This window comes from Capsicum annuum, chromosome 1, assembly GCF_002878395.1.
Source record: "Capsicum annuum cultivar UCD-10X-F1 chromosome 1, UCD10Xv1.1, whole genome shotgun sequence".
Lineage (NCBI taxonomy): Eukaryota > Viridiplantae > Streptophyta > Magnoliopsida > Solanales > Solanaceae > Capsicum > Capsicum annuum.
This window is the reverse complement of record NC_061111.1, coordinates 48,264,588-48,278,507: the sequence shown is the minus strand read 5'-3', so window position 1 is coordinate 48,278,507 and position 13,920 is coordinate 48,264,588. Positions and strand designations below refer to the sequence as shown.

General features: G+C 34.7%; 1 long non-coding RNA gene across 1 annotated transcript; it reads right to left on the bottom strand.

Moving 5' to 3' along the window:
* Nucleotides 1–9,572: 9,572 nt before the first annotated feature.
* On the bottom strand, nt 9,573–13,298 carry LOC124900029. Its single transcript, XR_007057614.1, has 2 exons — nt 12,079–13,298; nt 9,573–10,050 (listed from the first exon to the last, which is right to left on the bottom strand). It is a non-coding gene; the product is annotated as an uncharacterized LOC124900029 (long non-coding RNA).
* Nucleotides 13,299–13,920: the final 622 nt, after the last annotated feature.

The following is a 13,920-nucleotide window of genomic DNA, read 5'->3' as shown; positions in this document are numbered from 1 at the left end:
CTTGTCATTGGAGTAGGACTATCGATATCAAATCCACAAAAACTAGTGATCACTATATAAATCAGCCTCAGGCTCACTCCTACGGGGGCACGTAGTTCTAGGGAAGTAAGGTCGCTTTATACCTCACACTCGATGCTAAAGATTTTTCCCGGACTTAGCTCAGATCATTTCAAAGACAATCCATAACAAAATAATTTCAATAATATATAAATATACATCGGGAGCCATCATGCCTCCTATCTATCAAAATCAACCACGTTGTGGATTTCTTTCACACTCGAGTTCAAAACCACTCCATTAAGATCAAAAGGAAAATCATTCAAAATATCTCAAATATTCAACATCAACGTTCTTATAACAAACACTTTCTAAAAAAAATACAGTTTCGAGATTCACAACCCAAATATCAAAATCATGATAAATATCATTCAAGATTCATGCTTTATATCTCCACACATGTAAATTCATCTTTCAAAATCATAAACATCAAGATTTCATAATAATCATCATAAGATATGGGTTCATGCTTCAAATTCATAAAAATCAAATAAAAATTATGCCTTTGTAAAGAAAATTACTTTTGGGCACAAGAACGAAAGAGAGTTCTTATTGAAAACCCCCGCATATCTTGAATGATGAACTTTAGATCGATACTCATTTTTGAGATGTTAATCATGCCTTTGAATGATGGTTCTTGGAGTTCTTGAACTAGGAACTTAGAATCTTAAATAAATTTGCAGAATTAATGGTGAACTTTGGGGGTTCTTGAAGTTGGATGTAGGAGCTTAGGATTTTATTTTTGAGGGAATTTGATGAAATATAACATATAATGTTTTTAATGGGGTTTAATATATAGTTTGGACGGATTTTGGGTGAGGGGGAATGACCAAAACGCTCCTAAAAATCAAATAATTCTCGAATCTATCCTTTGGTGGACTGTTTTGATAGTCTAAAGTAGATCAACCATAAAGTTTTACTCCGATATCCAAATTGGATGAAACCAATTTTATTAGAAAGTGGACTCTCATATATTTTCTCTGATATATAGTATCTCACCCAGATCATTGTGTACGAGGAGTTATGATTATTTGAAGTTGACCCAAAAATTTGCTTTTGATAGGCTGAAGTAGATCGACCATAACTTTTTGCTCTGATAGACAAATTGGATGAAACTAATTTCATTGGAAAGAGGACTCACAGAGATTTCTGTTGATATATAGTAGATCACCCAGATCATTATGTACAAGGAGTTATGATTATTTAAAGTTGGAGCAAAAATACGTCAGGCCTCAGTACTTTTTCTTGCACGTTTTACTGTTCACTACTATTCACGGTTCAATCGGAATGTTCATAACTCGTCGCTCGGGTGTGCGTTTTGGATGATCCATATATCGTTGGAAAACTTATTTGATACTCTACGCAATGGTGGGTCATAATCTAAGACATTCCACATGAAAAATTTATAATTCATTCTAGAAGATAGAAGCCAACACGTTTACACACAAAATTTCAACGAAAAATTTCCCGGGGTATTACAGGTAATATTGACATCAAATGAATATGTAGAAAATAAGGTTGAATACCTTGTTTCCATGTCTGAAGTTGTAAAAGAGTATTGGCAATAACCTATCATTGACTATTTGTGTTATGGGATACTTCTAGAAGATCCACGGAGAAGGACTGACATTCGTCATCGTGCACCTCGCTTTCTTTACTACGAAGACACATGTACAAAAGATCATTTGAAGGAGTACTCTTACGGTGTTTGGGAGAGAAAGTAATTCAAGCTTTGCAAGAAGCACACTTAGGAGTTTGTGGATCGCATCAGTCTAGATCGAAGCTCCATTTTCATATTAAAAGGATGGGATACTATTGGTCAATGATGGTGAAAGATTGTTTGGCCTACGCTAGATGAGGAAAATCTTGCCAATTCCATGGGAATTTCATTCATAAACCTCCTGAAGTACTACAACCAACTGTAGCATCTTGGCCATTCAATGCTTGGTGAATGGATGTAGTTGATCCTCTATCAAAATCTCCTGGTGGACACTTATACATCTTGGCCACAAAAAATTACTTCTCAGAATGGGCCGAAGCTGTTGCTCTCAAAGAAGTAAAGAAGGAGAATGTTGTGAATTTCATTCGAGTGAATATCATCTACTGCTTTGGAATCCTCAATATATAATAACCGAAAATGGAAAGTCATTCGATAACAAGCTGATGAATATTATTTATGATCTTTTTGGCTTCAAGCAGCGCAAGTCTTCTATGTACCATGTTGTCGCCAATGGTATAGGCGAAGCGTTTAATAAGACTTTATGCAATCTATTGATGAAAGTCATCTCCAAGTCCAAGCAAGATTGGTATGAACGAATGGAAGAAGAATTGTGGGCATATAAAATAACTTACCGCACACCAACACAAGCAACCCCATATTCACTTGCTTTTGGAGTTGAAGTCATCCTACCACTTGAGTGTCAAATACCTTCTTTAAGATTGGCTATTCGAGAAGGGCTCATTGATGAAGAAAATGCTAAATTGCATCTTGCAGAATTAGAAGCTCTTGATGAAAAGAGACTGATGACTCAACAAAATCTTAAATATTACCAAGCCCATCTATCTTGATCTTTCAACAAAAGAGTTCGCTTGAGATGCTTTCAAGTTGAAGATCAAGTTCTTGCGGTAAGAAGACCCATTGGGGGGGAATTCACCCCAAAGTGGGATGGACCATATGTCGTGCAAGAGGCATAATCAAATGGTGCTTACAAGCTTGTCGATACGGACGGCGTGAAAATTAGTCCTATCAACACCAAGTTCTTGAAGAAGTACTATCCTTGAAGGAAGATGATACTCCTTAAGGTACGAGTATAAACTACATGTTCACTCCTAGTCTGGAAGAGTATAAACTGTGTACGGCGCAAAATAAAACTATCTGCTAGGCTGAAAACCTCAAAAGAGAAGGACTAGGCAAAAGTTGGGACACAAAAAAACACTCACCCCAAAACTACGTTATGGCTTGATCCTCTTTACTGAGGTACGTAGCCACTTGAAATTTCATTCTGAATTCAGTTGCATGAGTGTCAAAAAAAAATGTTCCTGCAGCATCGGTCATATGGATACCAAGTATGAAAATATTATAATTATATTTTGGACTCACTCCAAGTATTGGCAGCTCCATGGGGGCAAACTCCAATGAAATATGAGCTTCATTTACATAAGATGAAGTCTCTAAACTCCCCAAATTTGGAAGTTGAACCACTCAAAACGCCAAATTTGGAAGTGGAAGTTGACAAAATTTCCAAGTCTTCAAATCAAGGACTCGCATGAGCTTATTCTTAAAAGGATCTCAAAATTTTCATGCCTTAAGGTGGACAAAATTTGTCCCTTTGCACCTTCAGCTGGCCTCTCACGGGCTTATCCTTAAAAGGATTCCAAATTTCTATGCCTTAAGGTGGACAAAATTTATCCCTTTGCACCTTAAGTTGGCCTCTCACGGGTTTATTCTTAAAAGGATCTCAAAATTTTCATGCCTTAAAGTGGAAAAAATTTGTCCCTTTGCACCTTAAGCTGGCCTCTCAAGGGTTTATCCTTAAAAGGATCTCAAAGTTCCCATGCCTTAAGGTGGACAAAATTTGTGCCTTTGCACCTTAAGCTGGCCTCTCAAGGGTTTATCCTTGAAAGGATCTCAAAATTTTTATGCCTTAAGGTGGAAAAATTTGTCCCTTTGCACCTTAAGCTGCCTCTCACGAGTTTATCCTTATAAGGATCTTAAAATTTTCATGCCTTAAGGCGGACAAGATTTGTCCCTTTGCACCTTAAACTGACTATTGAAAAGGACCCATATTTAGAGGAGGCCATCGCATAAATGTGTCGCTAAAGGGCCCATACTTGGAGAAGAACATCGTATAAATGCATTGGTGAAAGGGATCATACTTAGAGAAGACCATCGCATAAATGCATTGATGAAAGGGCCCATACTTAGAGAAGACCATTGTATAAATACATCGGTGAAAGGGCCCATACTCAAAGAAAATTATTGCATCTTGAAGCAAATTGTTCGGACTTAAGGTGACGAAGGCGAAGTTAAACTCTCGTACCATAAGCCGATGTCCACTGTCTTCACATAAAATTATTCAGACTTAAGGTGACGGAGGCAAAGTTAAACTCTCGCACCTTGAGCCGATGTCCACTGTCTTCAAGTAAAATTGTTCAGACTTAAGGTGATAGAGGCGAAGTTAACTCTCGCACCTTAAGTCGATGTCTACCATCTTCAAGTAAAATTTCTCGAATTTAAGGTGACGGAGGCGAAGTTAAACTCTCGCACCTTAAGTCGATGTCTACCGTCTTCAAGTAAAATTTTTCGGACTTAAGGTGATGGAGGCGAAGTTAAACTCTCGCACCTTAAGTCGATGACCACCATCTTCAACCGATTATTGCATATTGTTATTTGTTTCAACCCTACAGAAAAAAGGGGAAAGACCAAAAAAAAAAAAAAAAGAAGAGAAAGAGAAAAAAATTACCTCACAATGATTGTGAATCAGATTGGAAGCCACTGCCAGAAGAAAGAAAAAAAAAGAGCTTCACAAGTATTCATTCAAATAAACACAAAATCTATGGGTATTTATAAGAGTTGTAGAGTGATTTATAACCTTAATCCTTGATAAATTTGAAGAAAATCATACCAATTTTGATAAAAGACGACTAACAGGGCAGCGAATGTCAGTTCTCAATTCACGTTGAAATAGTTAAACGGTGAGCATTGCTTGTTTTCTTAGACAAATGGCAATGCAATTAATGACATTAAATGCCACTGAAATAAAAAAGACCCAAATTTTGGGCTTGCACGTGACCAAAGGCAAAAGAAATGTGTATAGAAAAAAAAATGTTAATTCATTGCCAATATGCTGTTGTAACATATATTGGTTTATGATACGTTTTTTAAAAATATATATATATTATAGCCATTAAAAGTATTAAATTGTTACTTCAACTCAAGTTTTTAAAATATTAAATGTCTCAACAAGTTTTGAAGTAGGGGGCATTTTATAAGCAATGAAATTTTATTAGATTAAAAATTCATACGAAATTCGGATTATATTAAATTCAAAATATATTAGTCCCAAATAAAATTGTGGATTAATATAATTGAATTAATTATTTAAATCCAAACATATATGAATTTAACTAATATCTAATTTTTATTGGGTTAGCCTATTAATTTGGGCTATAAATGATAAGCCCATGTTGCTAAGCCCAAGATATTGTCATATTATAGAGACCCAAATAAGCGTCATGTGTCAAATGATGTGGCATGTCAAATTAAGGGGAATGAGCCAATAGGATCATGTCACATGTCAAAATGATGCAATCGGCCCAATGAAATCATAGCCCATAGAAGGTGTCATGTCACTCAAATCTGATTGATCAAAGGAAGTCCATCTTTACCACGACTCTTCCCTTTTCACAACTATAAATAGAGGTCTCATAATTCAGAAAAGGACCCCCCAGAACTCTAACAACAAGCAAGAGAAATCTCGTGGATCAAACGCCATAATTTCTCTCAAAGCTCAAGCATTCAAATCAAGCTCATCAAGACTCAAGATCAAGACCACAATATTCAAGAACAAGCTCAAAAGTCCTTGAATTCAAGCATAAGTCAAGATTAAGTCCCTTAAATCAACAAATCAAGTTCAAATTCAAGATCAACCTTTAAGCTCTTGAATTTATACTTGAAAAGGCGAATCAGAGGATTCATAGAGATTGTAACACTCACATATTGAAATCAATAAATTGATTGTTGCAATATTTTCTTGTCTTGATTATTTAATTTCGGACTCAAAAATTTTATCGTCCAACAACAAGAATTATACAAAGAACACAAGATGACGAGTTAATAATATGAACAATGAACACAAATTTGAGGCTTGAAATACATGCGAAACACTTTCATAAAAATAATATTTGTATACAATGGGATTGTATGCAAATAGTTTTAGTAGATATGACAAACATTTTGAATTTTGCACTAAGCAAATAGTGGAGAGATTCTTTTGAAAAGTAAACACTATGAAACTTAATCTTTTTGAAGAAGAAAACGTTTTTTGTCAGCTGATAAAGAAGACAACAAAGTTACGTTGCAAGAGAAGTAATTGGGCTTTAAATAGAATTATTAAAAATCAAATAATAAACGGGCACAATCTTTCATTCAAGAGGCACCTCTTCATTAAGACACAACCTTTTATTTAAAAGACACCTTTTCATTAAAAGAGTTATTATTAATAATTTAATTTAAACTCAAATTCAACAATCTATCACTTGTTTAAATATAAATTAGGATACAAAGATCAAGTCATGTTCACATATAGAGTAATGTATCTTTCGATTTGAACAGTACCTTAGTGTAAATGCCACAAGACGAAATTGAAACTCCACATAGCATAATAGCTTTGAACGTGTTATTATTTGTGATAACATCTGTGACACTACACACATAAATATTTCATTCCCACTTTTCTCTCAACTTGCTTAACACTTTTATGGCCATGTGCTATCCATAATTCATGAACATTTAAGAGAGAGCAACTCCAACTCCCAATCAAAGTGACACCTTTTCTATGTTCATATAGGTGAATTTCTTTCAATGTCTTTGTCATACTTGAGACACTTGTTCCTTGAATTGAACCTCATTATGAGTATTAGAACTCAACCCTCTAATATATAACAATCAGTACTAGTATATCTCTTACTTAAGTACTGAAATATCCATATATCAATAACTTGTTGTTACCCTTTGAACCCATAACTATTCACTCACAGTGTTGGATATGGTTGCCATTATTGGAGGACCTAATTAAGGAGTTTTAACACAATCAAACTTGAAGTTGCATTCAATAACTTCCTTTTAAGAAACTTAGTAAATATGTTAGCCAAATTCTTTTGACTCCACCAATTTGAATTAACTTTCTCACATAATCATGTCAATAACTTTTGAGTTTTGACTCTTCATTATATAATCTCTATATGCTCGAGTTAGGGTGGCTTGACTGTCACCAATTAAGCTCATATTTTGTAAAATCAATAGATTCTCTTAATAATCCCTCAATCTCTCAACTCCTTTCATTTGCTTGTACAATGCAAGGTTTTCTTGATTTCAAAAAATTGTATCTTCTCACAAGATAAATATCCATCATGTGATAAATTTTTTTTCTCACATTTTTGGTACCAATTTGTACGATATATTCTTATAAAATAGTATGAAACTTAGCGTTTCTCAAATCTTTAGTTTTTTTTTTAGAAAACGAACAACTCAACTATTGGCCCTTCTAATAACGCTTGCTTACATAAATTAAGCCACAACTTTACATCGTAATTATAACTCGATCTAGGATCAAATAGAGTATTGAATTTTTGATTGTTTAAGTAACTAAATTATTTAGTACTTTCTCAATCCAATAAGATTAACTCCATATATTACCCCCACAATTTTGCTTAATCTTGATACCCAACAAAGTACCAACTTCTCCAAGATCCTTCATTATGAATAAGAAAATAGAACCTCATTGTTTCTATTATGACTTTTGTATCAAGTCTTACGCTCAACATATTGATAAATTATCACACAATATCACATATATGTCATGAATTTTAAGATGAAGATATATTAACTGTCTCAGGTTTATATTTTTCAAATATGTTAAGTAATGCCAAGTCAAATATTAACTTCTAATCATATGCAAGAAACCCCACAATTTAATTGTTTCAAGAGTCATAACCATCACACATATGGAAATTTGATTCATAATTAGGTAAACTACACAAAATTATTGCGCTTGTTTTGAAACATCAAACGCTCAAAGGTCTTTAACCTTTAAATGAAATCAAATAATAAATGCTATTTATTCTCACGATCTCAAAATTATAAAAATATTTTTCAAGTATTAATATGACCGTTTTAAATAAAATATTTTATATTATCTCATAACTTAAAATAAACTTTACATATGATCTTTATGTAAGAATAACGATTCATACTAGCACATAAGGAAATATAATTTCTAAATTATCATGCATATCAAGACCGTACCATCTCAAGTATATTATTTAACCTAATATTTGTGAAAATAAATTCACAAAATTACAAAGGGTAAAACATTATAAATAATAATAAGTAGGGTTAAGAAATAGAAGCGGATTTTTGTTGCAACTTTCTTCATTCATGTATCACTGCTTTTGATTCCCTTTGACCACAATTTTCGTTTGTTGTTTCATGGATATCACGTACTTTTATTGTTTGGAACCGATACACTGTGAGCGACACAATAATTTTCTATAAAATCTCAATAACCACAACAATGAAATCGTGAGGGAATCCATTTCATGATCAACTTCCTCCATTTTTTTTCTGATACAAAGGAGTAATTTGACACTTTTGATAACTTCTCCAAGATAATAATTTATTGGTAGACTTGAAGAAAATTAGATTTCATTCCGAACAGTTCAAGAAACCTGTTTCCGTAGAACCCCTTTCCGCAAGAATACTTGCACCATGGACCAAACCCTTCAGTGATTCCTTACCTTTTTATTTGTTTCATTACCTTTTTGATACCATGTATAGTCATCTCATTCTTCATTAATGTGGGGCGTAACCATCTTGTCCACTAAATTAAATAGAAGTTATTTTTTTTGATATGTTAACGTTGTTGTCTCATTCTTTACTTGCTAAAAGAAGATACACATTATTATTGAAAAGAATAACTATTATCAACTTTGGAGGAGAACCTTACAGTAACTGTTATAGTTGTTGCCATGTGACTAGGAGCTCATGACTTCTAGTCATGGAAACAGCCTCCGGCAAAAATGCTGAATAAGCCTGCATACAATAGACCCTTGTGATCCAATCCCTTCCTAGACCCATGCATAACAAGAGTTTAAGTGTGCGGGACTATCCTTTAACTATTATCAACTTTAATGCTATCAAGTCTTTGCACTAATAGTGTCATGTCATTTTTTTTTTCAGTTCATGCAAAAACTTATCAAGAGCACATAAGGTTGATGGAAATGATAGTGACAAGCTATCAAGGACTTTCAACAATAACTTATCAAATTTAAATATTGAGTCAATGGAATACTATCCAAAGAGTCATCTTGGCTATCTTTATTATCAATATTCTGAGGTTGTTGCTGTCAAATAGAGATATCCCTCAGTGGATAAGGTATGCATAGTTGATTTATAATTTTATTATAATTATAGAATATATATGACATTGGATTCATTATATCTTCGTAACTTTAAATATCCAAACTCATTATAGTCCCTCTTGTGATACTCTAACCACCACCCCATTTTCTATTCTACCTCTATTCCACTATTATTTATATTCAGTCAATTTGAACTAGAGCACAAATGTTGAATCCACTTGTTTATTCTTTCTCTTTCTTCCTCCCTGATTCGTACAAGGGGACAAAATTGGAAACGAGGGGAGGATAGGGGTTTGGTGAATGTGATATTTCATTTCTAAATTAAGAATACATACGTTTCAACTGTTATATCATTTGTTTCTAATAAAAGTACAAGAAGCAATAGAAGCAACTTTATTGCAGGTTGGTTTAAATATCGGATGCAACAAATTTATTCCGAAGTTGATGTTTACACATAACTAATGAGTACATCCCATACGTTTTTTTATTGGTCAACAAGATTTATTTATATAAAACATGAAGTTTACTGAGGCAGAACTTGTGGTATCTCAACTACAGTCATAGAGGTCCTAGTAAGAGCACTATGTTGTACAACCTGAGCATTTGTTCTAGGACTAATATAATGCATATTTGGGTGAGAGAGAGAGGCTACTTCACCCAACTAACGGTTGGTAATCTGCTCTTGTCCACACACAAAATATCACAAAGTGATGGTGGAGATTCACAAGATAGTACAATAGTAGAGATTGTAGTAGTTAAATTCCAGCATTCCTAGCTATTTCATCCGCTAACTCATTCTTCTCTCTATAAACATGGTGTATCTTAGGATCACCCAAAGCATGGAGGAGGCACCTACAATCAGATGTAACATTTGAGTTATAACCTATTTTAGTAATTAACAAATGGATTAGCTGTTGTGAGTCTGTGCTAATTTTAAGAGGAAAGATATTATGTTGATATGCCAACTGGAGACCTAACATGAGGGCATGAGCATCGCCCTCCAAAAGGTCTGGAGAGATATATGATCCCTGAAACCCCAAGAGCCAATCTCCTGAATTATTCCTAAAGACTCCCCCAAGCATAGTGGTCAGATGAGTGGGCATGACTTGCACAGTCGGTGTTTAATATGATATTAGTTACTTCAGGAGGTTTCCTCTTAATTTACACTGGTATAGTGGATCTTTCATTCTTCGTGGGTCCATCCAAAAACCAAAACTCACTTACAAGGTGAGAGATGTAATTCAAAGAAGGCATAAAATAAGTTTTATAAAAAATGAACTTATTTCATACAACCAATAGAGACCAAAGACAAAACAAAAGGAAAACCTTAGGGGGGGTAAGCGTGATGGTGCCAATAAGGGTGGTAGGTTAAAGCCTAACAAATCTATACAACTAATTTGAAGGTTTTAGAAAAGGATATGCTAAGAGTGTGCCTCACTTTTGATTCTGAGTTGCTCCTAAAGGGGACTTACTTTGGGGCAAAACATGAAAAATGAGCATTCATTTCCTTGTGTGAGGAATTCCAAAATCTATATACTGGTGAGTCAATAACGTTTCTATGATGGAGGTATATGGAGGCTGGTGTTCTTTCATGGTTAAGAAACCAAAGGAAGTGCTTGATCTTGGGTGGGATGGGAAGCTACCATATCCAACCGAAGTTAGCACTTTATTGGGTTTGACCAAGAGTGATAATGGAGAAGATATTTAAAGAGGCAAGGGCCAAGGGCCAAGGCATAAGATTTTACAGTGAAAAGGCCCGTATGGTTAACCCCAAGTAATATGGTCAAAATAGCGTGTGAACTTGGGGAGGTAAACTCCTTTAATTTGGGATATAATAGGAGGAGGAAGGTCGAAGGAAAGATGCAAAAAGTCCCATGTTCCAGAGGCTATGAACTTTGCCATACTGTCCCTATTTTCTTGGTGAAGAAGAGGTCCTTGAATGAGGGAACGAATAGTGGAATTTGGGTTGATCTAAGAGTCATTAAAGAAGTTAATGAATCCACTTGTAGCAGGTTGCCAACGAAGACCCACTTGGCAGACTTTCCAACCTTGTTGAAGAGATCTCCAAGTTCTTGAAGCAGCAGCAGCCAAGGCAGTAGCATTATTTATGCCTCGAATGTACTTATTTTAAGTGCACCAGCCCAAAGAGAGTTGTTCGCGTGAAAGCATCACCAAGAAGCAGATACTAGTAACGTTTTGTTTTTAGTAGCCAAGTCTTAGATTCCCAACCCTCCATCATTTTTTGGTTTTGTAATTTTCGGCCATTTAAGATGTAATTTTCTATGAGTTGGCGTAGATCCCGAACTTCATGTCATTCAAGGTCTTTTATGACATAGGTAGGTAATTTTATAAGCTGCATGATGGGGTTTGAAAGGCTGTTAAGAGTAGACTGTATAAGCATAGCTTTCCTATCTATTGAGTGAAATTTTCATTTCTAACCCACTAAGCGTGCTTTGAAGGTGTCAAGGAGGAACTTATAATCAAATTTGATTAGCTTAGTAGGCATTGGAAAGCTGGGGTATTTTCCAAATGATGAGCCGTTAGGGATGTTCTGCTACAGACCAGGGCCTTTTTCATATTTGGAGTAGTTTATTTTTTGGCTGAGATAGCTCTAGAGTGAGAGAGATTTTAGGATTTGAGGCCTACATAGAAGCCACGTTGTCAAGGAGAGGGGTTCCAAGGTTGATGTGTAACAAAGAATTACTATAGAAAGTGTCAGCACCTGATTGGTTGAAAGGAGTACTTTTTGAAGAATAAACCTCAAGGTTAATGTTAAGGATAGAGTCATTAATGGATAAACTAGCCAAGTCATTTGATTAAAGTATTTAGGCGTGGCCAGGTCCAATTGGTTGAAAAAAGTAAGGTTATCAGAGTACTTACCTGCAAGGACTTGACTGGGGACGCTAAAGCTTTTATTGGCTGGAATATTGATCATCTCCCATTGCTAGAGACTTCTCTGGCTTCGCCACTGACGTTTGGTCGCGTTTCCTACCGAACTTGATCAAATTCCATCGTTCATCGTCTGAGGTGGATACCTTCAAATTTGAGTGGGATTTACTGAGAGTTGTGTGACAAGTTAGAATATAGGCACACTGAGCTAAAGTGCGTCCCAAATGTCCGCACTTGTGCATAAGAGATTTTCTTCGTCATAGTAGATGTATTGCTTATGTGTGACAATGTATACATTGTGTAGCAGGGGCTGCTCCAATGGTACTTGCATACACAATCTAGTATAAAGGTGCAGGTATCGATTTTAAGAAGGATCCCTATCTTGCTTCCAATCTTGTATAAGATTTATAAGTCATAAAATTCAGTAGGAAGTTCTAGTAAACAAATTCAAATGGCAGACTGCTATTCGGGCTTGTGACACCACAAATTTTGGTTTCTATTTTTGCACAGAGAGTCTGTGATTAAATTCAAACCAAGGGCCATCATGGAACATGTGGTTGGAAAAAGTCAGCTCCAAGGTCTATCAACGATATGTCTTTTGTGGTTTTCCATAGAGATTGGTTTGATCTTAAGGATTTGATGGCCTATTTTCTATCCCACTAGCTTGATAATAACAACAAATTTCCTAGGCGTATATAGCCTACTCGTGTCAGCTACTGTGGTAGGAATGAAATTTTCAGCCGCCTGTAGAGGCCTCACTTCATCGATCAAGTCATCATTCCATACTAGTGTGTTGGAGAGTTGAGAAGTAGGGGTTTGATACAAGCTTGTCCAAAAAATTAGTATGCACAACTTTATCATGATTCGAGTCTATTTGCATAGGGTTGGTAGGGATTGATGGTGATATCTTTATCAGATTTTTTTCATTCATTTTTTAAAGAGAAAAACTAAGATTCTTCATGTCATCTCAACCCATACCATACGTTATTCATACAAGATTTTATGATATATAAAGAATAAGTGAAATCTACTCTCATTAATTTGTTACAAAGTCATATTTATTAGTTTGTGTTTTGTTTTTATTTTATCATGATGAAATATAATATTTTCTTACCTAATTTTGATGTGCTAGGTTCTTGATTTAAACAAGAATCATCCTCGAATTATGACACTAAAGAGCATTGACTTGGCTCCAGCAAGTTAGATGGTTGTTGCTTGGTATATTTTTCTAATTTCTTAAACTATTTTAAAGTGATTTATGATAATAAATTGATCAGGTATAAGTAAAAATTTTAACAATTTATTTTCAAGCAAAAAATAAATCATATATATAAATAAATAGAAATTAATCAAGAATCAATGCTACGATAATTTTTTAATTTATTAACAAGAAAAAATCTCTACCAATTTTTCAGCAATTTCTTTATTATTTTAACAAAATTTAATTCAACTTGTTCCATTATAATTGTTAGGTATCCAATCTACTACACACTAATGAAGGAAATTAAAAAAAAATGTGTCAACACATTTTCTCACCTATCATACAATATCATCTATATATCAAGGTATGCCTTTTCATTTTTCTATTTTGTTTTTAAAAAAGTGCCAACACATTTCCTCAACTATCGTACAATAACATCAATATATCAAGGTATGTCTTTATTTTGCTATTTACATCGTGCGTCCCAGTCCACTAGTAGGGATGCCCGCGGTGCGCGGTCTAATCCGGTGGACCAGAGCTCGCGACTTATGCTCCATCGCGGTTCCCTTAATTTTCAGCTTTCAGTCATATTTTTTCAAGGGCAATTAGGTCTTTTTCCTTCATCCAATTGG